Source organism: Danio rerio, chromosome 23, assembly GCF_052040795.2.
Source record: "Danio rerio strain M-AB ecotype USA chromosome 23, GRCz13ab, whole genome shotgun sequence".
In the NCBI taxonomy this organism is placed as follows: Eukaryota; Metazoa; Chordata; class Actinopteri; order Cypriniformes; family Danionidae; genus Danio; species Danio rerio.
Genome location: NC_141043.1, coordinates 17,411,898 through 17,432,239, shown reverse-complemented (window position 1 = coordinate 17,432,239; position 20,342 = coordinate 17,411,898). Strand labels below are relative to the sequence as shown.

The following is a 20,342-nucleotide window of genomic DNA, read 5'->3' as shown; positions in this document are numbered from 1 at the left end:
AAAACAACAACAGCTGATTTCTCCCGTTGCCGCTTCCGTTTTTAAAGGGCTCTGCAACGAACGCGATTGGCAGAGAGAGATGTCATCGTCACACGGCTGATTAGGATTGGCAGTCCTGTCAGCCAATAGTGCTCCAAAGTAGGCGGTACCTGAGAAAATGACAGGGCCGGTACAGAGAGAGAGAGAGAGAAAGAGAAAGACAGAAAGAACATACACGCAGCAAAACTGTGCGGTTCGTAACAGTCCCCCATAAAATTTGACGCTTTGAACTGCGCACATCAGTTTCCCACATTCGTCACAAGTTAACTCCCAAATTGACAAAGGTAAAAGAAAGATTCAACTTCAGTCATGTTCATGTTGTGAAATACCATCAAAATGTCCACTTATAATAGAAAACGCAGTGTTGAACTTACTGTCAGCAAGTACAGAACAGATGTAACACATTAATCAAATGTAATTTTCAGTCACGGTCATGTAAAAGTAATTTTCAACTTGTTTAGTTTTGCCTTTATTATATGTTTTTTTTAGTATTGACATAAAGCACAAGTCTTCAAACACATGATTTATTTACAACATGTTTTTAAACATAATAGTTTAACTAATTTCTAATAATTACTTTATCTTTTATCTATATCTTCCATTAAGTATTCTATAGTCTATGATTCAGATTAAAGTGTCATTTAAAGACTTAACTATGTTAACCAGGAAAGTTGGAATAATTAGTCAAGTTATTGTATTACTGTTTTTTTTGTTTAGACACTCAAAAATATACAGTAAATATTTCTAGAGGAGGCTAATAATACTGACCTTAACATTGTTTTTTTAATTATCCTACTACAATACAAAGTTACTTGTCAAATAAATTAACATAGAAGACTATTTTGAGTTAAGTTATTTAATTATCTGGTTTATGAAGACTGCAGAGTGATGCATGGAAAAATTATGTATGTTAAAGTGTGCCCCCCAAAAGCACAAGTGGCCCCTGCCTGGCCCCGGAATTACTCTGGTCTAGAATCACCACTGGCACTATGTACGTTATAAATAAAGCCGGGATGCATATTTGTTAGTATACTCCGCAAATAATCTGTTCTTTTTTCATTTATTAAGTGCTACAGTCATGCAAACTCAAATGTATAACCTGAAAGTTTAGATGATAGGCTATTACAAATTGAAAAAATATATATTGTAGAATTAATTAAAACTATTAAAAAAAGCTGGGAATACGCTGAGAGAAAGGGAAAGTGAAAGTGATATACTCTGTCTAGTGATGTATGATATTTTTTTTAGGGTTAAATGTTAAATTATATTAGGCTACTTTAACTGGACTTAATATTTTAAGGCCTTTGAACAATTTAATGCTTTAAAATAGTTTGAATTGTTGATTGACTAGTAGTACATAACAAGTGCAATTATCCCATGTTCTCACGTATAAAACTGCTCCAGTTGCCACTCTGTACATTTGAAAGTACATTATTTTTAGTCAATACATTTAATCAATATAATTTTATTAAATTATGAATCTTATCCCATTTACTACTTACAAACATTTTTGTCTGTCTGAATGAGACAAATTTACATGCTAAAAAAAAAACAAATCAGAAAAGATTGGGACAGTAATGAAAAAGCAAATAAAAAAGTAAGTAGTGATTTTTAAGTTTACTTCTACTTGTATTGCATTAATTCAATTATTCATTTTCTTTTCGGCTTAGTCCCTTTATTAGTCTGGGGTTGCCTCAGTAGAATGAACCGCCAACTTATCCAGCATGTGTTATTACGAAGTGAATGCCCTACCAGCCATGATGCAGCGCTGGGAAACACCAGTATACCCTTGCATTGTATGTTAGTATATACATTTTATTTAAAGGATGATGATAAGTTAACAGAAGTCATAAAACAGTTCAGTAATGTAATATTTAGGGAATTGACTTAAATCTTGGAATGCTCTAGTATACAGATGGGGAACCAGGAGCAGAAAAAAAAACAGACAATGGCAGATTAAATGGAGGTCATGGAACAGTTCGCGAATGGAATATCCAAGGATTTCACCTGAATCTTGGAATGCTCTGGGATGCAGACGGGTAACCAGGAATAGAGAGAATTCAGACACGGAGAACAGACAGGGAACCAGAAGAGACCAGCACTAGGACAGAGACATAGTCACTAGAGAAAACAAGAGGTAAGTAACATAATTAAATGTAACGACACTGACTGTTAGGATAGTCCAGTACCTTATTCAAGATCGAGATATACTAGTTGATTTGATTTGTTCACAAAGGCTATTTAGACTCAACAGCAAAGCAGCAACAGTGACAGGTGTATACAGTACGGTTAAAACTTTTGACAAATCGAATTCGAAGGCTTTTAGATCAAGGTTTAATCATTCTATGAAAGGATTAAATGGACATCAGAGGTGAGCTACCCGGTTTACTGAGCTGCCCATGCACTGCTCTGGAGGGATGCTTTGTTAACCCAAAGGCTTTCTTTATAAAGAATTAATAATTCATGAATGTAACATCACTATTTTAAAGTTAGTTTGTTTGATTGGGTGAGAACTTTTTTTCATACAAAACATTTGACTTTCTGGAAAAGCAGACAAGCTGTAACGTTGTGCTCTGGAACATGTTTCATATTCTTTTAGTTGTTCTGTCCAAGTTTTAAAGACAAATTACTAATAAATTGAAATGATTGATATCTGGAAATACCCAAAATAAAAATATCAGTATTAGAAACAGGGATGCTCATAATAACCAATTCACCATTAACCAAAAGGGTGCGTTTTTAACTGATTAATGGTATCAGTTAAACGATTTAAAAATAATATAATTTTTTATAATTGGCTGCATAAATGTGCAACACATATTTGTTCACTCGGGGGATGGTAACATGTGCCTACAGACATATTTTGACATAGAAGCAAAATGAAAGAAGAATATTGCTGGTCACAGTTTGACACAGACAAGTTGATGCCCAACCAGCACTGATGCTGATTGCCTCTGTCCTGGATCTGCGTTATAAACACTTTTGTTTATTTGCACAACTGGAGAAAGAAGCCACAAAACCAAACTTTCTGAAATGTGCTCTGCTTTAAAAACAAGTCGGCTTCAAGTCAGAGCATCGTGATTTTCTCTCCATCAGAGCGTGCTCCGGCATTGCTCATACAAACAAATAGGCTATAGTTGTGCTGATTTTGTATACAACCAACTAACCAACCTTTTTTTCTATTTGGAAAATTACAGATATTAATAGTTCTTTTAAAATATCCCATTTAAAAATAGCACACATAATCTACGAATCAAACAAATCCAGTTTTTGTAGATTTTTGCATAATAATACCTTCCTACCAAACTGAGGCTTTCATTTTATAGCTTAAACACCTATCATCACACGCAGCGCTCACACATGATCTGCGAGTGAGAGAGGAAATAAAAGCTCTTGGGTAAATCTAGACGCTCAAGTCCTAATCTTTAAATTAATAACTTCTATTAAAATGTTGGCAGAGGTTTATGATATACAAATAACAGGAAGAGCATTAATTAAATGCATATTTTCCATAGAGCGATTGATTTGAGGTAGCCTGCTGTTTTTATTTGATTGAAGAAAACAAACACATGATTGGAAAAAAGCCCAAGCTGGTTCTTAAGGAGCCCCTATTAAGGAGCCCATTTGTTGCGAGCACAGACCCTGGAAAATTTAACCCCCTCCCAAAAACACTGTAGAAACTAAAAAAGACAAACACTTTAGCAGATCCCGGTTGAATCGAGATGCTGTGCTCTGAAGTGTGAGGAAAAGTTGGTGTTACTTTCCCTACCCAAAGATGAGGCTGTGGAGAGTCAGTGGTTAAAGTTTTTTTTTTATTTTTAAAAAAATTTTTTTTTGCAAAAATGCCTCGGCACTATAGACCGAGCCTTGTGCTGTGATCTTGAAAACGTAATGCATGCCACTCTGTTTACGGATGTATATGCATTTGAGAGCTTGCAATTCTCTGCTGTTTGTCGTTGCTATGGCCACTGGCAGCTGTTACTATACACTTGGGGTGGTCACATTTTATAAATGTCCTGCTTTTGCCACTTTGTGGATTAATACTGAATGTGTGTCACTGTTTTTACTTATGATTAAGAATAGAGCATTATGCTGGTGTTTAACTGCATTGCTTTAATGCACTCCTGCATTGGGCTCACACATACACTCTGCTCTCTGACTACTTCAAAATTGTTGTTAAGTCAGGGTGGACATTTCTCTTTGTCTTAAGCTAAACTCAGTCGACCAATCATAACAGACTGGTTCATCGGACCAATCTGCGCAGATAAGCAGAGGGGTTTGGGAACAACTGATTTGCTGAACGAATCAAATGAAAATCGAAATTTAGAAATACAGGTATCCGCCCATACATACTGTAGTTAATAATGTTAGAAAAGTAATGGGTTTTACATAATATTTTACTATATGTTTTTAAAAACACAAGCATTTAGATTAAAGTGCAATTCAAAGGCTTAATTAGGGTAATTAGGCAAGTCATTGTATAACAGTAGTTTCTTCTGCAGACAATCAAAAATATTTATTGCTTAAGGGAACTAATAATGTTGACCTTTAAATGGGTTTCAAAATATTTAAACCTGCCTTTATTCTAGCCAAAATAAAACAAATAAGCCTTTCTCTAGAAAAAAAAAAATCAGAGGAAATACTGTTAAAATTCCTTGCTCTGTTTAACATAATTTGGGAAATATTTATTTAAAAAAAAAAAATTCTCAGGAGCGCTAATAATTTTGACTTCAACTGATAATTGTTTTGAATAGTCGTGATTACAATTATGAACAAAATAATCATGATTATGATTTTTCCCAAAATCGAGCAGCCCTAATTAATTTGTCCATCAGTTAACTGCATGTCATACGAGTCCCTATTTATTAACATTCCTAATTGCACTCTGATCTGATCATGATCTAGTTATGTTTTGCATTTTAAATTTGATGAAGAGGAAGACCCGCTGGAGGGCCTCTTCTTTTGGTTTAATGCTGTGCATTTATGCATGCTTACCCACAACCAGCAACAAGCATTGTGGGAATGATGTATGACTAGGAGTAACATATTACCCATTGGGGCTGTATTTTTCTGGAGGGTTAGATGTTTGAGATTGTGATTTGTTCCAGGTTTTAGTCTTAGATATGTAACATTCTTTGTAAATCTCAAAGCCTGACCCCCAAACCTTAGGAAAAGTCATTTGCGTGTATAAGCATGTTTTTTGAGAACTGAAGAATCTTGAGCAAATTTAAAAAAACAAAACAGCATTGTTGATTTTGGTTAAAGAAGCATATATCCCCCTGCTAAATGTATTCTGGGTGATCCATCTTTTTTCTGTTTCCATTAATCACACCCTGTTCTGTAATCAGCTTTCTACAGTCCAAGTTCTGCTATTGTGCTCTCCTAAAAATCTCCCGTCCTCTCAGTTCAAGCTTCAAGTCATGCTTCGGATACGAGTAGGTGGCACATTCAAAAGCTAACATTTATGCAAAGAATACTAATAGAGAAATAGCAAAGAAGGAAAAAAAGAAAAGAGCTGAAGTTTAATCCAAGTTGGAAAGGACACGGCCCAAAAGGCAGGTTGTGTAAATGGTGTTGGGCTGGTGTTTATAGGTTACTGGCGTACTGAAAGGTTACACTGCCATTTCCTTCCTCTTCTACAGCTTGACATTTCCTGACACCCTTGACCAACTGTCTGTTAATTACAGTGACATTTCAGGCTTAAACTGGCCGTTGAAAAAATGCCAGAGGAATTTTAAGGCATTTTAGTGAGTAAGTAGGAGGAGTTAAGGTCATTATTGATCATCCATATATAATTGCTAAAGCTTCCTGCATAGATTTAATCAGCGAGTCTTGAAAGAACATTCTGGGTTTAGTACAAGTTTAGCTCTATTGATGGCATTTGTGGAATAATATCTATTACCACAGGAAATTAATTGGTCCTTATTTGCTTTTAAGAACATACCAATCACTGTACTCCTGTGTGTTTGATGTAAAAAATACCACAGTGCCAGTGTTCTCATAGGAAATGTGGACCTTAATGCCCCGTTTCCCCTGAATGGTACAGTACGGTACGGTATGGGTCGGTACAGGTCACCTTTATCAGGCTTGCGTTTCCACTGCTAAAAAGGTACCAATAGTACTCTTTTGGTGGGTGTGGTGTATGACAGAAAGTTTTGGTCAACATCATTTTCGCTCTAGAAAATGTCTACAGTAAAGCTGTACGGGTCATTCACATATAATATGAGAAGCACTTCTCACAAAACAGATCCTTTATACACATAAAATCTTGTGTATAAATGTTTATTACTAACTTTTCTATGAACATAATTTTATAATAACTGCAGACCAATGACTTCAATACGAAATAGCCTACTGTAACGTCTGCAGTTATGTAAATAAATAAATAAATGCAACATATATGAACACATACGGACCCTTACAGTCTCTGATATGTTACCAGTTACAGAAAAATATAGATATAGCATACATTTAGTCCTTATTTAGGTTCAAAAACAACATGAAATATAGCTCACAGTCAGAGCAAACCTCTCATCTGTGTCTTTAATATTTGGCAGCACATGTAACTTCTTGTTAAAAGAGTAATTCCATCATTCTGAGTTCATAATAGTCCAAAAGGTGATGATAATAGTTAAACATGGGAGTTTGTTTACGTTTGCTGAAAAAAATTATTTGCTCCTTTTTTTCCGGCTTCTCGTTAGTTTGTTTTTCCGGGTTTGTCAGTTTCTGAAAAGATCAGGTTTCAAAAGCACGTCAATAATCAACCTCATGTTATTATTATTATTAATATTAAAAGCAAGAAAGCAAAACCTCTTGCGCTTTAGACAGGCTTGTAAAAAACTACAGGGCACAGGGTAGAATCTGCTCTTCTTCTTGGCTTTGTGGCTGTTTATCAATATGACGACAAGATTTGTTTGAATTCAGGTCGACCATAGCTTGTTATTATATGTATATATTATTACGGTGTAATATCTCAGCTGTGTATTTAAAATATGCCGGTTCCTTTGTTTTTATTCTGACTTGTTGCGCGTGCTAATGACGTATCTCTGTAAACCAATAGCTTTCAGCTGTGCGTCTAGCTCCGCCTTTTGGTACCCTTTGAAAAGGGTGACCAAAAAGTGGTACGGTACGGTTTGCTTTTAGGTACCCTTTGACAGTAGAAGCGGCCATAAAAGCATGCCGAACCATACAGTACCACTCACTGGAAACAGGTCATATGCTGTTAAAGCAATTATTGTAAATGTATAACTCTATTAAACTCTGTTTGTTATTTGATTTGTAAATTCATCCAAATAGTTTTGTGCTGGAAATATTTGTCTGGGTTGATGAATTTGATGCAGTGGTTGTGCAGTCCTTTTGTAATTCCTGTGGGTGGAATTTACGCAAACAAGACAATTAGATTATTCATTATGACAGCCCATCCATCTATTTATTCATTTCATACTTCCTTCATTCCATTTTTCGTGTCTACACATCCATCCACCCTTCCTTCCTTCTTCTCTTCATTGCTGTCATCTGTCAGTCCATCCATCCATCCATCCATCCATCCATCCATCCTCCTGTCCATCCATTCATCTCTTCTACTTTCCATTCATCCATCCTGTCCTTCCTTGGATCCATCCATCCATCCATCCATCCATCATCTATCCATCCATCCATCCATCCATCCATCCATCCATCCATCCATCCATCCATCCATCCATCCATCCATCCATCCATCCATCCATCCATCCATCCATCCATTCATCCCGTCTTTCCTTAGATACATTATCCATCTATCCATTTATTCATCTCCTCTTTTCTTAGATCCATCCATCCATCCATCCATCCATCCATCCACCCATCCATCCATTCACCCTGTCCTTCCTTAGATCCATCCATCTTAGGCCAAAGGCTTTCTCAGATCAATTCTATCCAGAACAATTGACGTCATTGCATTCTAGGCATGCTGAGAAAGCTGATTGACTATGTGTATCTGGGTATTTAATACTTTTCCGAATCAGCTGAAGCAAATTAAACCAGCAAAGTTTAAAAGCCTTGTCTTAGTCCGTCCATTGGTTTTCACCTGACAATGTTTTAATCTCTAAATGCGTGAGTGTTTTGAACACGGAATATCATGGACCTTACTTCCACCTGCATTTAACACTGTCCACATGTGACTGTATCACCAGAGGCAGATGTTAATGGCAGGTGTATACTCGGCTTAAGAGCTAATGAGGGTGAAACGCTTTGATCAATTACACAACCACATTGGCTGGAGCATGTGTAGGACTTTAGTCTGTTCCTTCCATTAATGCTGTGGATTAAAAACATTGTTTGCTTTGGACACAGATGTGTTGGACGAGGGGTTCAAAGAGGCAACAAATGCACTTTGGGAGAATATGCAAAAACAAAATAAGATTTTTGAACTGTCTATTTAATTCAAAGCAGCTGCCCTGACACATTTTGTCTTGATCAGTTGTGATCTTTTTAAGACATGGGCAATTTCACATGATCTGCTCTTACAAAAAATAAGTCTACTTTTAGTTTGATCTACTTCAATAAAGCTCAAGTATATTTTTGTCATTTTTATGTAGTAAGTATACAAAAATCAGTGCCAGTGCACTAGTATGCTTTTTTAAGGGGTGTAGATAGAACATCTCTTCACAATACATGTCGATGTTAAACACAAAAGATATTCAACAGGTTGTCCCACACATCTTAATTTAGTTGGATTGTATGTGCACATGTGAATTTCATATGCGTGTGGAAAACAGGGTACAAGTGGAAAATGAATGCTGGGCATATCAGTGACTGACAAATTATAGGAGGGTCGTTTTAACATTCAAGTACAAGAAAAAAAGTGGAAAACTGATGTAACTTATACACTCAGACATTCTTCCCCAGAGTATCAAAGCTCCTACTTTTTATTTGTTTTTTACATATTGAAGGGGTAGTTTAAATTGCTATGAAATTAGTACAATGTAATAACAGACATAATAATAATAATAATAATAATAATTATAATAATAATAATCTGCCAATCAATTGTTGCGTAACCAAAGGTTTAACAGATAGCGTAAGACAGCAGAAAAAGTTTGTGTTACTTTCTTGACTTTACTGGCAGTTGTTCTTCTCAATATCATTCTTTTTTGTAAAACTAGATCATAGAGACAAAAGTATTTATATATTCACATTTACTTTAACCTGTTCAATTCAGCTAGCAGTAACATTTTACTAATGCACTTTTTTTTTATACAAATCTAAATATACATATGAGGAAAATCTATTAATGAGACTATTTGAATCGAATATTAGCAAAATTATCATATTTGCACCCCAAGCATGATGTGTAAGCCATGAAGAGGTGTTTGTACAAATAAATACAGGTGGTATAAAACTGATTATAATCAAATGACTCTTGAAAATTTACAAAAATAGCTTTAGTAAAATTAGAGCACTTATGGACATATATTTTAACTAGTGCTGTCAATTGATAAAAAAAAAAAAAATTAATCACACTTTTTTTTATAAATAGCGATTAATTGTGATTAATCACATTTAAAAGACTGAAACTTTTTAAATTTTGACTGAAAATTTGGCTATTCAAATGTAAAATGAATATAAACGCAAGGCAAAAATTATTTAAATTAAAAATAAAATTGTTTATTAGAATTTTTGTTTAACTTGTAACACAGATTTCTTCATGTAAACAACATACCCGCAATAAACCATCAAGATACTGGCTTTGTCTGCCATATTTTTTACAGAAATTAAAACACAGGCATGGTAATGCAATTTGAATTTTAAAACAATCAATCGATTCTAAGTGGACTGCAAAAAAAAAATAAATGCTTAAATACAGGCATTGCAAATATGAAAAATGGAAAATTATAATAACAATAAAGTATTAAATACAAACAATTGCACTCATTGAAAAGTTGTATTGATGTGAGTTGAAAACATCAAAGAATTTTACTTAGTCCTCCTTAACTTTTGTTAAAGCAGTCCAGTCTGTTGATATTGTCTGGGGACAATGTGGAACCTATCTTTTTATTGAAAAAAATCTTTTATTATTTATAACCTATCTTTTTATTATTTTTATTTTAAAAATAAAAATGAAACACCCGAAATTGCATGAGACTCTGGAGGAAACGCTGGAGAGCCTGGTGATGCGGCATTATTGTTTTATACTGAAACTTGCCTTTAAAAAGTGCTTCCTTGGTCTTATCCATCTTTCCATATTTTTTGCATGTTGAACACACGTCGCCCACAACTGAAAAAAAAACCTGCAACTGCGTTAATTGCGTTCATTTTTTTAAATGCGTTAAATGTTAAACACACTAATTTTGACAGCACTAATTTAAAAATTTAAATTAGCCCTTGAAAAAAAACTGCATGTGCGTTACTCTTGACTGCACACTTAGAGAAACAGAAAGTAGCCCGAATATATATATATATATATATATATATATATATATATATATATATATATATATATATATATATATATAGTGCAGTATTTTAAATGTCCAATAGGTGGCTGGTCAAAATCACAAGTGGCTATATGCGACTGCACAACAATGATAGTGATTCAAAATATATGTTTTGTTGGGCTGAATCTCGCTCCACCGGAAAAAGGTGGTTTGCCATCTCCAAGTTGGAGGAAAATCCTTACCCAAAGTGGAGGAGTTAAAGTATCTCGGGGTTTTGTTCACAAGTGAGGAAAGGATGGAACATGAGATTGACAGGTGGATTGGTGCAGCGGCAGCAGTAATGCGGTTGGATATTGTGGTAAAGAAGGAGCTGAGCCGAAAGGCAAAGTTCTCGATTTACCGGTCAATCTACATTCCTACTCTCACCTATAATCATGAGCTTTGGGTCATGACGGAAAGGACAAGATCTCGGATATAAGTCGCCGAAATGAGTTTCCTTCAAAGGGTGGCAGGGTGCAATCTTATGGATTGGGTGAGGAGCTCTGACACCCGGGAGGAGCTCAGAGTAGAGCCGCTGTTCCTCCACATCAAGAGAAGTCAGCTGAGGTGGCTTGGGTATCTGTTTCGGATGCTTCCTGGACACCTACCTAGGGAGGTGTTCCCGGCATGTCCCACCAGGAGGAGCCGTCAGGGAAAACCAAGGACATGCTGGAGGAACTATGTTTTTTGGTCGGCCTGGGAACGCCCCGGGATCCCCTGGAGAAGCTGGAGGAAGTGTCTGGGGAGAGGGAAGTCTGTGGTTTTCTTCTAAGACTGCAACCCCCGCGACCCGGCCCCAGAAAAGCAGCAAAAAATGAATGAGTGAAAATCGTTATATTTTTGAGGTCAGTTGCAGGTGGGAGAGAGGGGGAGGGCCACAAATTACCCACAGGTCGGAAGTTTGAGACCCCTGTTGTAGATTCTACAGTACCTTACTGGCAGCAGTTTGCCATTAACTTACTGTAAATCAATTAGAGCAAAAATACTCTATTTACATAAATAGCACCATTTATTTTGCTGTATAAGTATTTACAGTATTGTATAACTTTACTGCAAAATATACATTAATCTTTACAATGTAACTTTAAAATACAGTACCATACTGCATAACTCTCCTACAGTTAAATACTGTTCATATTACAGTTAAATACTATGTAATTTACAAAAATTGTTAATAGTGTAATGACAGTTCTGAAAATAAAATTTGCTCAGTTTCCTCTGGCTTAGTCTCTGCTTTGCCAGGGTTCACTACAGCAGAGTCAATCACAATTACTCTGGCATATATTTCATACCATTGCTTTCTCAATACAGCATTGAGAGTACACTAACTCGTAAACCCTCAGTGCTGGGAGACATTTTTGTGAATCTATTTAGTGAAATTGCACAATGCTACTTGAAAAAGCAAGTTATTTAATTTTCAATAATCTATGCATTAGCCACACATTTTGATATGAGCTGAAATTTGGCAAAAAGATCAAACATTTCAAACCATGTTTATTTCTATATAATCTATATTTCTTTATAATAATAATAATAATAATAATAATAATAATAATAATAATAATAATAATAATAATAATAATGAATGAATGGATGAATTATAAACTTCATAACTGCATCATAATTTGATCAGCTTTCTCTAGAATCAAGATTTGTTAGTTTCTGCCTTTCTCAAAAATGATGTATTTGCTGTGCACGCCCCCATATTTTATCTATAAGTGGGTCATTAATTTTCCCAAAAGCTGTGATTCTGTTTTTACTGCAGTGATTAAGCATGACAGCTAGAATGTGCATGAAACCACCCGCTGATATAGACAGATGAAGTATCTAAAAGACGAATGTAGCTAGTTACAATCTGGGGCGTTTTAGGCCAGCAGCTAGTATTTGTGTCTGATTGAAGAAGTGGAAAAGCTTGATAAACAGTAAGATCTACAACAATACAAATAGATAAGAGATTATACATAATTAAACATCACAAGTGTCATCAAATTCAATTTCTTTCTATTGGTGTGCAAGTTGATTTAATGTTAGTTTCACATAAGAGTTTTTTTATTTTTTTTACCTAGACTGTGGTTTGCACAGGACAGCTAAAGGGCTTCTTCATTCATGGAAGAACATTTGAAATGAGGAATTGGAGAGTATTAGCTGCAGACAACAGCTAGACATATAATATAGGAAATATTTATCTAAGGCATTTATGCACATCATTAAGCTACTGCATGAAGTTTATTAGGGCAAACAGTGTGCTAAAATAAGGTAAAGCTGCAGTGCTTATAATCGTGTTTACAGTTCATCTAAATGTGACTCATGCTGCTAATTGGTTTATACTCTTTGACATCCCACATTTCATCTGCACCAGAAATACAGGCTCTTAACTTATGTGGAAAAGCATAAACACATGCAATCAGAATAATCTAATAAATAGAGCTCTCAGCTGTTGTTAAAATTAGTGCTGCAGTGACAAAACCATTGCTGTGCAGATAAGTTAACCCATAATGAGTTATGTTCATGTCATAATAAAAAGTTTATGCAATTTTTAGGCAGAGTTAATATGAGAATTAAAATTCTGTCTACATTTGTAATTGTGTAACAAACTTATTTCAACAAACTTTGTCAGTTAAACAAATTCTGAGAAAATAGAGAATTAAGCAGGTGAATTGTAATTGAGTTAAAGTAATTGCTTAAAATGAAATCTTTAATAAATCTAGTTTTTATTAGGAAATGTAATTTGCTAATTAGTTTTTAAAACATGAACTTTTACTTGAGAACATTTTATTGCAGTATTGATACTTTTACTCCACTACTAGGGCTGCATGATTCTAGCTTAAAAGAGAATCGCCATTTTTTGCTTAAAATAAAGATCACAATTTTCTCACAATTCTGTAGATATAAAATAAAGGTTAATATGAGTTGGCTATTATTATTGTTATTCTTAAAATATGATAAAACAACAATAATAATGTAATGTGAAAGTCTACTGGTTAAAATGCTAAATTTGGAATCAACTCTGAATGGTGGACTTAGACTTTACAGTTGTCCTGGTCATTATTGCACAGTAAAGTAATGACATCAGAATACAAGTATTCATAATTCTGATGTTGGATTATTATGTTTGACACATGTGCTTGTAATCTGTCATTGACAACATTATTAGACCATTTATTCATAGGTAAAATCAGAAATTTGTCATTATGAGATACCCACTTACATTATATTCAATATTATATAGGCTAGAGTAGTTATACTGACACTGTTAAACAGTTATTTTATGCACAACACTGTTCGCTATGAAAAAAAAAACATGAAATGCTTGTCGTAATCATAACTCCATAATGCGATATGATCATTTAAATGTTGTGCATGCAGTGTTTCCTATAGGATTTTTTCAACCTGTGGCGGCAGGCCTTTTTTTTACACCAATCTACCAATAACCCGTGGTGTTATTTCAATGGCAAATGTCGTGAGCGCAGTATTACAAGTCGAGATCGCATTTATGTAATAGCCTACAGCATGCAAATCTCTTTGCTTGCGCGCCGATTTTCTCTGCTCGTGCACAAAACGTCTGCACGCCCCCTCAAATATACGCTGCTCAAGCGCAGCTCAAGCACAGATCTTCTTGTGCGCTCTCAAATAAACGTTGCTGTAGTGTAGTGTTTAGTGCGTTTATTTAACTAGCATGTCTCCAATATATATTAGATTTGCTAGGAATATTTATGAATGACTCCAATAGATCTACAGCGCAGTATTAATGCATCTTGAAGTAAAGTGAAACGGCTATTCGTCATGTTTGCTGGCCTCACGCATCATGCACCTGTCAGTCAGCCAGTCAGTCAGTCAGCACGTAACCTTAAAGGGTTAAACAAATGACGCACAGCACTACTAAGGTTACAGAACATTTTGCAGTGTTATAATTCACTTACCTTTTAATACGTTTTGGTGCGATTATCCCCCACTATTCAAAAAAACAGGACTGAATGTTTTGAATAAAAAGCTGTAATGTAGCCATGGCGGGATCAATTTTGGCGTGGCGCCCCGCCATGGAAGAAGGAATGTAGCGGAAACCATGGCATGCTTTTGGTTTTATTTTCACTGCTAAGTGCTGTTCATATTTCCCGTGCAGCTCACAAAAGAACACTCTGTGCCACAAACTGAATGTTATTTACAACTTCTACCACTGCCTATGCAGGTTCTGTCTACTAAAGTAGACACGCGCTTCTATCATCAAGTAGGGCGCGCGCCCGCCCTCTTTGTGGTAACAACTAATGGTCAGCAGCACACATCATGTGTGATATCGCTGCCGCAAATTCATCATTACATGAAGACAAAAATGATATTTGTGGGTGAATTATACCTAAAGTATGTGACTCTTTCAACACCATTTAGAGATGTTCATGTTGCTGAACAACGCATGTAAAACAATGAGAAATCTTGAGCAGCTGTCTTTGCTTCTCTCCTAAACTTGAAAATATGATTCGCAGAATTATAGAAATGCTGGATTAAGAACGTCTAGGGGGTCGAATCAAGATCGCAACCTTTTTTTGATTAATTGTGCAGCTCTATCCATTACTTTCCTTCAACCTGCAGTCACTACTTTTTTTCTTGTCCATGGGGATTGGAAAATTTATATATAAATAAATAATTGCATCATATTGAAGTACCTCAAGACTTGGGCGAGCAGCAAACTGTTTAGAAGCAGTGTCCAAGAAGATGTCCAAAATTTTTACACGCATTGACCCAGAGACTGTTTAGATGCATGTCACTGATGAGAAGATGACATGCGTTTACTGAAATGGCCTTAAACACCAGGCATAAGACGTTACCATGATTTCAGATTGAAATGTTACCCCAGCAACATTTGCTGTGGGGCCATTGCATTTCATTTGGAAATAAAAATCGTGTTGACGTCAGATCATTCTGGTTACGTCCGTAACCCACGTTTCCTGAATAGGGAATGGTGACATGCGTTTTGAAACCAGACTGTGGGAGTGCATTAGACGATCAATCACTTCAGAATATAAAAAAAATAGGCAAATGAAATGCCAATTAAATTGGCTCTACAGCTGATCCTAATGAGCTAATCAATGCTATATCAGACGGCTGCTGAAGTCAGCTCACTAGAATTTAGCCTGCTGAAAAGCCGATCATTTAGCTTCCATCTAGAGGCTCAGGTGCTGTGGCAGTGGAGATGCATGTCTCCGTTCCCTATTCGGGGAACGTGGGTCACGGACGTAAACAGGATGTTCCCCTTCATAAGGAACTTCGACATGCGTCTGGAAACCAGACTATGGGAGATTTTATGGAAAACCCCTCAGCAGCTCAAGCGCACTGACATCACCAAAAGCGCGACCTTCCAACGTCCCCTAAGCCCAAAATATTACCATTACATGGGAATAATAAGAATTAGATCGGGGGTCGTAATGTGCGTTTACCTAGCTAATATAGACTAGGGATTTTAGAAATTTGACAGTACTTTGGGAAAGCGTGCCAGTGCCCGAAGGGGGAGGATGCTGCAGTGACCACTTGCTACCCAAGAGGAGAGACTTGATAGTAATACAGCAAATGCACTAGCCCTGATGAGGGGGAGTGCTACATATGATAAACTGGTTTGCAGTTAGGGAAGACACGGGTCCGCCTGAAAGGGGGAACACACCATGGCAAATAATGCATATGGCATCACCAAAACAGGGGAGTGCACATAGCTGGCAACGAACCTCAGTATGAGGGTAGACCAAATGGGGATACCAGAAAACACTGAGCCATGCACTCAACTCCTTCGCTGAGTCAGGTGCTGGGGGCCTCGGAGGAATTCTCTAGGGTTCACCTAAAAAGGGAAACCTACTAGTAGAATAGAAAATAGGCACGCATCTCCGGGTTTGGGAGCCTGGTGCAGCAAGCATTTATTGACACAGAGCTTAATTTCCTCCCCATTGACCGGGGTAACCAGTAATTGGGAGGAAACTCACTCCACTCGAGTTTATAATCTCAAGAACGTGTTAGATGTTGCCCAGCCTACAGCTCCACAGGATCTATTTAAGAGGCGCTGCATACTCACACCAAAAAGGAGGGACCGCCTATTATTTTTTTCTTATTATTAAATTAGGGTGCTCTCTCTCCCGGGAGACACAGCTCGCCCTGGCACATGAAGCGAGGGTGATGCATAAACCCAAAAATGGACCAACGAGAGAGGGGGCGGGGATCTCATGCCACGCGCCTCTGAGAAACCGGCTGATGAGGTTATGCTTTCCCAGCTCGCTTCCATCTCCAGCAAGAACGGGGATGATTGCACGCCAAACCGTCAGTATGAAGGGTGACAACTTGCACTCCAGCTATCCTGAAGGAAGAAAACACAACACTAATCTGGCATGTCCGTGGGTTTTCTCAGAGAGAATAAGGTGCTCTAGCCTGAGTGAATGTGTTAACCATTGCACTAATAGGTCACCTAAGTCCATCGCGGTCTGTCTAGAAACCATACAAGATACAAAATACAACAGCATGCTCCCCCCCTTAAAAAAAAAAGATTGACAGCGATATGTGCAGTCAATAGGTGTCCACATAGTTGTAGGCAGTATTGTTTCAAGTATGGATTGGTTAAAGTGCAGTGCATGCTACATATTGATGGTGTGCAGTGAGGGGTATGGAAGAGTCTGTGTGGGGTGTGTTAAGTGTTCATCAGCCTGATAGTCTGAAGGAAAAAGCTTTCCTTCAGCCGGCTAGTGCGTGATCGGATGCTGCGGAACCATCTGCCTGAGGGTAGCAGAGAGAAAAGTCTATGGCTTGGGTGGCTTAAGTCACTGATAATCCTCCTGGCTTTCCTCATGCACCGCCTGGTGTAAATGTGCTGGAGAGAGGGAAGCTCACCTCCTACTACACGTCCAGCAGTTTGCACAATCCTATGTAGGCCTTTGCGATTGCTGCTGGTGCTATTTCCATACCAGGTGGTGATATAGCCAGACAGGATGCTCTCCACAGTGGAGGTGTAGAACGAGTGGAGGATGTGGGGGCTCATTTCAAACCTCCTGAGATGCCTGGATAAAAAATGAATAATAAAAAATGCAGATGTGCATGCGCCAAAAAGGCACAGGGCATTTTCCACGCATGGAAACAAGGAGAGCCCGAATGGAAGCTGCAACCAATCCCACGGACAGACTCAATGGCAGATGCGTTTCTGCATGAGCATCTCGATCGGCATCCTGAACAGAAAAAAAATTGCAGATAGGATTGGTATAGCCCACCGCTCTCTGGATACGATGAAGGGGGGCAAAAACTGCCTTTGTGCACTGAGGGCCGTGGTGCTGGACAGAAGCGGCATGGCCCGCAGAGGTGTGGGCTCTGGCCATGAGAGACACAGATAACCCACCCACCTTAGATGAGGGTCTCAGCTTACCCCTCCAGGTGGTGTGCCCACCACCTGAGGAAATAGCTTCGTACCTACTGGCCGCCTCGCCATCAAGGGAGGTGAAGGTGGAAGCACATTGGAAGGACTGGGCGGAGAAAAAATGCCCTCTATGCCAGTGTGTGCTCGATGTGCGCCCCTAGCAAGAAGGGGACGGGGGCTGGAAGATTCATCTTACATATGCCCGCACGTCACATCCTGTAATCGGTCTGGGGGTGAGACTGGGGGACCAGCCATCTCCAGCTGCAATGCCGAAATTATGTCTGATTCGAGAACCGTTATGGCGCATTGCACCCTATAGGATGGAAGAAAGCCCGTTCTGTCATCTGAGCATGACAGCTCGCCCTCGGATGCCGTGATGGACCTTTGATCTCCTGTGTCATCAAGCAGAGGCACGGGCATACTGGGGGATAAACCGCACAACCACAAACACACAACCACGCGCTCTGGAATGGGGGTCTACGGGCAACGGATAAACTCCCACTGTTATCCTTAGATCTGCCCGCATGCTAACCGCTTTCACAGGGAGTAACAGAGGTGACTGAAGCCACGATCTCAGCTGTGCAACAGCCACGCCCTTACAGTGAAAGCATAAGCTGTTCGCAGGCACCGCATTGACATGCTGGACCCCCAGACCTGTCTCAATACCCATGCCCATCATCTGATGATAGGAACCACTGCATCCAGAAACGCACAGTCAGAACAGCGCATCAAGCGCGAGTGATTTACAAAGACATCGTGCGGCGCCATACGCGCGAATGTCACGGCGCAAATGGCGCGATACATGCGAATGGTGCAACGCAAATTGATCGTTTTGCGCATTTGACACGCTTAACGTACGCGAATCACTCGAGTTCGAAAATCTGAACTTCAGCGGACATTCACGCCATGTTAACCAATCAGAAGCTTGCTCTTGTGGGGGCGTGATTGTGACGTAGAACCTGTTGATGGTGTCCCAGGGGAAATCCTCCAGCCGACACTGACAACAAGTCATTAAACTGGGCTTGGCTCAGTCAGAAGCACCGCTAAAAAGCCTCCGTCATCCAGGTTCAGTTTGTGGAGGAGTTTATGAGCTCACAGAGCTGGATGCACCTCTGAAAGAATCTAGTGGACTTAGACACGGCCCTAAACGTATCGACGCTGTTTTTCAGCCTTCATAAAACACATAAACACTGTTATTTTCTTCATAAAATCCATGTTAGCCATTTAGCTACGAATGGCTATCGAATCCGCCAATTCAATTGGCATTTCATTGACTAAAATCAACCAAATATCAGTGTCTAATGATTTTACAGCAACTTCTATCAGATGTTTAATTTTGATTGCTATACCTAATAATAAATGTCAGTAATTGATGTCAAAATGACATTGGTTTAAGATGTTGGCTTGATGTTGGATTTTGGTCAATTTCTAACACAACCTAAAATATCATTATGGTACCATTATGGCACCGGTACCTTTGGAATGGTATGCACCGGACCCAATCAGCAAAAGAATTTTGGCGCCTAATTCTGGTGCCCCTGGTGCTGCAACAAGAATGAAACTTAAAGCAGGTTGTACACCAGAAGCGCCGCTTGGCGACGCACAGATTTCTATTCATATTTCTGCGGCGCCACAAAGCGCCAACTAAATAGTTTCATTTTAAATAACATGCGAATGTGCACGTCTGGTGTGTGATACTATCAACTGTCATGTGCGCGCCGTGCGGCCACACATAAGTACGCGTTGTGTCATACCATCTCTAAATATTTCATTCTAAACAGCTTTGAGGGATACGAATGTCAACAATGTCAGGCGTTTTATATTGTAGCTTATAGATGGCAATGCACGCAGTACGGCGAGCAACTCCCTTCATCAACACGCATGATCGCGTTCATCTAATTTGCTTAAACTAAGCATTCTACAGCATGGCTATATTTTACAAGCAAGGATTCTGACACACCAACATGCAGCAGATGCTTTGCAAAAGTTGCGTGTAAGAGGGGAAACACATCAAATGTATGAAATGTGAGGGCTCATGGAATCAACTTAAAGGTAAAGAACAGTTTTTTACATTATCTGGCACTTTTGTTTACATGGACAGCAGCACTCAGATTTTAATATGATTAAGACAATACTCTGATCAGGAGTCTACCAGGTAAACACTGATTTTTTTATTATCTTAAAGGACCACAGACACAAACTGCAGAGGAAACATTTAAGGCTAGTGACGCAATGATGTTACTGGATCTGTGCTATAACATGAAACAGGGAATCATGAATGTAACATTCAAAAAGCAGCTCAGGTTAATACCTGAATCATATCATTGTCTGCCATAATTCAGATTAAGGCAAATCATTAGATCATGTAAAAGTAGTTACAAGCCCCAAACCCAGAAAAGAGGTTTTCCCTGATTTTGATAACAGCCTTTCCACAGGTCAGTAGTAAGCTACTGTAATATTATTAGCATAATTAA

At 38.2% G+C, this 20,342-nt stretch overlaps 1 protein-coding gene across 5 annotated transcripts in view; it reads left to right on the top strand.

Annotated features, from left to right (window-relative positions):
- sulf2b (sulfatase 2b) overlaps positions 1-20,342 on the top strand; it is a 544,470-nt gene that overhangs the window by 14,338 nt on the left and 509,790 nt on the right. For 4 of the 5 annotated variants that reach the window (XR_015522636.1, XM_087305144.1, XM_087305162.1 and 1 more), the window contains exon 4: positions 1,948-2,176. The exons of the other annotated variant lie outside the window; for it this stretch is intronic. The gene's annotated coding sequence lies outside the window, so the exon portion shown is untranslated. The remainder of the gene's footprint in view (positions 1-1,947; positions 2,177-20,342) is intronic. 5 annotated transcript variants of the gene reach the window in all.